At 36.3% G+C, this 4,407-nt stretch overlaps 1 pseudogene; it reads right to left on the reverse strand.

The window, feature by feature from the left end:
• Positions 1-735: 735 nt before the first annotated feature.
• Positions 736-1,283, reverse strand: LOC128113854 (60S ribosomal protein L9-like; annotated as a pseudogene).
• Positions 1,284-4,407: the final 3,124 nt, after the last annotated feature.

Raw genomic sequence — 4,407 nt, forward strand, 5'->3', positions numbered from 1 at the left:
TGAGAATAAATAAGGATTCAAGCATTGTTCAATAGTAAACAGTTAAATTTTCAAAGGAAAATGAAAATTAGAAATATTTGTTACCCAGAAAATTTGTAGCATAAGAGGATGGGTCCCATTTTATCTCAGGTAGAAAACTAGTTTGAGTAGAAAAGTTCAATAAATAGTGAAGATCTATAGATGATTAGGTGATGGGTGCTAAATATTTAAGCTTTTAGAAAAATAAATTAAATAAAAATATATAAACTGTTAAAATTATGTAAATAGCTGTAACATAGACCTACTATAACTAAAAAAAATCACAACCTTGTGGAGTCCATGATATATCAGTATACTTTTCATGGCTATTCTTCACAAGAATGCTAGCAATAAGTAGTAATTTCTTGACATAGATTACCAATGGCTATTTCTGTAGCAAGGTATAACTCTTCAAAGATAGTCATAGAAAAGTTGTTCGCATAGATACCACTTCTTGAAACCCATTGACATTTGCAAATATCTTTCTAGAACAGTAGAAATTCAACACAAGGCCCTTTTGTTTTGACTTTCAATTTAGTGAAGGCTGGGAAATTAGGCACACTCTTACTCCAATTACATTTCCCTTGAGTTTGGGCCAATTTAAAAATATTTATAAAAAGTTAGTACTTTTAATAGATGTATTTTATTGTCCCCAAAGACATCCTAAACCATGCTTATAATCCAATATCTTATTTCTGGACCTGGGTGACTTAAGTCTTAGTCATCACGTGCTGCACTGTTTCTTTTTCCCCCCACACTGATGCCATTCAAAACCTCCCTGATATCCTTGTTTTGAACTGCTGTGACTTGATGAATCCAAAGCCAACGAATTGGAAACAAGTTCAATATCATGTCGCTCAAGAATTCATTCGTCCTTCTGGGATTGAAAAACAAAACAAGCAACATCTGCCCTTATCCAACCCCTGTGGATGTATTTCCCAAAAAATTTCTATTTCAACGAAAACCCCATTCTCCTGAATAACAACGTTGGTGGACAAGTCAGCATACATAGACCCCATCCTGTAATGGAAGTCCAGTGTAACAACCTTGGTCGTGTTCAGAACATGACTACAGATTGGTCACACAGTAGCCAGATCCTTTCTGTTCCCAACCATGTGTCTACCCAAAGTCTCTTCTTTTTGTTCCAAGGAGATACAGCTTGACATTCTTGTTATTGAATTCCCTCTCTTGAAGCTCTTCACAATAACTATGATGTGAACATTTTCTGGAACGTGGACAGTCTGATTGCTGAGAATGGTCTTCATTCTTACAGTAGATCCAATTAAGAGACCTTAAGTTTGTTTCAAGCTGCAAATTCAGCATCCTTGTCTGTAAAACTTGTATAAATTTCATGTTTTCTCAATTAACCGGATGATTGCTTTTTAAATATATATGCATACATAATTAATTATTTGAGAATTCTATACATGCATACAATATATTTTGATTATATTCACACCCACCATTCCACAAACTCCTCCTAGATTCCAGAATACCCCTCCAAATTTTCTTTTCTTTCTCATATTTAAATGTTTTAATTTTGTAAAAAAAAATTGTCCATGAGTACCATATTTCGATAATTTCCATTCTTTTATCACCTCTTCAATTCCTTTTGTTTCTTACCTGCTCTTTAAAGTCCATTTAATTATTATTGCTACACACATATACATACATACAAATATACATACATGAATATATACATACAAGCAGTTGAGTCCATTTAGTGTTGTTCGTGTGTGTGTGTGTGTGTGTGTGTGTGTGTGTGTGTGTGTGTGTGTGTGTGTTGTGGGTGTGATTGTGTGTATTGTGTGAGGGGGTATAAATGTATGTTTAAAACCACCACTTGGAACTGGATAACCTATCAGGAACCTTGTCTCTAAAGACTCTCTCTCTCTCTCAACATCCACTAATTGCCTGTAGTGAGGCCTTGTGAGATTTCTCCCACGCACACAGACATGTAAATCAGCGTTGCTATGCTGACCTTGTTTTGGCAGCCATGTTACTGGGATTTCGTGAGTTCAGCTTCCCCGTCATATAGAGAAGGCACTATCTCACAACAGACATCCTTGTCCTTTGTCTCTTGCCATGTCTCTAACTCTCTTTTGCCATGTTCCGTGACTCCTAAGTGTAAAGACTAAGAATCACAACAACCTTCAGCATGGCAAGGCAGCCTCAAGGGTGAAACAATGATACTTATATCTTGGGGGTAACCAAAAGATATCTAATTGGACTTATGGCCCCCTCAATTATTGTGATGTGGAGAGGGATTCATGCCTAAAATTGTCAGCTATGTACCTGTGGCTGGTGAGGTTATGGACCCTATAGAAGACCCTCTTATTGTCACTTTTCTAATGGTATAATCTTAAACTGAATTCCTGAATACTTATCCTTATATACACAGATAAGTGCAGCTCTCTCCCTTCATCATACTAGCTTCTTTTTTGCAGCAGATGGACACTGTTACAAGAAATTCATAACTTTTTCAAAATGAAAAGTACAAGTGACATGGGGGACCTGACCCCCATTAGTGCTGTTGTGTGAAAACGTGTATAGACATTGTCTTTATATTTGAAGAAATTTAGCACTTTAAAAAACTGATTACGTGTTATCAACTGCCAGGCTAGAACTGAACTACTGAAAGGCTTGGTGATTTTCATTTCAATAGATATTTGAAAAGGCCTTGAAGCATGAAGATGGGCATCAAAACTGTTTGTGGGGTAGGAGGTAGTCATCAAATGTAATCAATCAATAATCAATGGGTGAAAGCACAAGCACAGGGAGCTGAGTTATGACCCCAGTGCTCATGGGAAAAGCTAAGTGTGGTCATTGTTCCTGCAGTCCCAAGACTGGAGGGTCATAGACAGAAGAATCAGAGACACTTGGTGGCCAGTGTGTCTAGCTGAAAAATGCTGAGCTCAGTTCTACTGAGAGACTGACCCTTAAAAAACATAGATAGACAGTCATAGAGGAAGACACCTGTTATCTTCTATGCAACTGCCTCCAAGCAACACATGTACATGTACAACACACACACACACACACACACACACACACACACACACACACACACACATTATAATAAAAAGGTGATCTATTTATTTGATTATTTAATCAAATAGGTAATTTCTATAGAATTTCATGAACTTAGAATGAAAAATAGTAATTGATCTCTGTAAATTTAAATGCAAGCTACCTGAAAAATAATGCTGGAACAGCACAGAATAGACTTTAAATCATGTTTATTACTTTTAATTTTTGAGATTATATTTTGATTACATCATTTATCCCCTTCTCTACCTTCCTCCTTCAAAGTCTCCTATATATCACTCCTTTCTCTTTTTTAAACTCATGGACTCTTTTTCCATTGATGGTTGGTACATATATCTATGTGCCAAGGATTCTACAAGGATACTGTACACAGACAGTAGAGGATAGTCATACAATAGAGATTATCCTACTTGACACATGCACTGATGTCTGGTGGGCATGTCTCAAGGGTCTAACGTCCGTCCACACGGTGGCGGGGACAGGTATAGCAGGCTGGAAGTTATCATTAAAGGTGACAATGTTTTCCACAAGAAGAGTTTCTCCTTTCTTAGAGAACCCTCTGCTATGCTCTTTCCTCCTTCCAAAGCATTGGTTCAAGCCCATTTGTAAACCTAGGGTATTTTTCTTACCCAAAGTGATGAATTATGGTCTATAACTGTATCTGTAAAACATCATCACAGAAACATCACAGATTAGTGTTTGAAAGAACAATCAAAGGCTGCCATCTAGTTAAGTTTCCATTGCAAAGACCTGAACATAATGGAATGTGAACTGGGTATTCAGGTAAGAGAGTCCATCATGGAGAAGTTCAACGAAAATAGGCTTTGAATCTTACAGGTATCATTTGTTTGACAATTATTTGGCTCTAAAGTTTATTCAACTTTTAGCTTTTCAAGTGTTTTAGTTCATTTTTCTGATGCTATAACAAGATATCTAAGATTGGATAATTTATAAAGAAAACAAGTTTAGTTCATAGTTATGTGATCTGGAAGGTCTAGGCAAGCACATGGCCAGCATCTGGTAAGATCTTCAGATGATGCTGACCTTGATAACAAAGATTTTCTCTCTGTAGCCCATTCATCCCAATGGACTGCATAACCAAATCACCTACAACAAAAGCCCCATCTGCAAACTCCAGTGAACACAGGAATTTTGTTAACATTGCATTATATTTTCAACAAATGAAATCTGAGAGACTTTGGTATTGTTGTCCTCACTGTTCAGAGGGTAAATTTAAATTAAAAGAAAGGTCAAAAAAATTTTAACATTCTTATATACCTCTCTCTCTCTCTATATATATATATATAGATAGATAGATAGATAGATAGATAGATAGATAGA

This window comes from Peromyscus californicus, unplaced genomic scaffold (assembly GCF_007827085.1).
Source record: "Peromyscus californicus insignis strain IS unplaced genomic scaffold, ASM782708v3 Scaffold_18__1_contigs__length_77618521, whole genome shotgun sequence".
Taxonomy (NCBI): domain Eukaryota; kingdom Metazoa; phylum Chordata; class Mammalia; order Rodentia; family Cricetidae; genus Peromyscus; species Peromyscus californicus.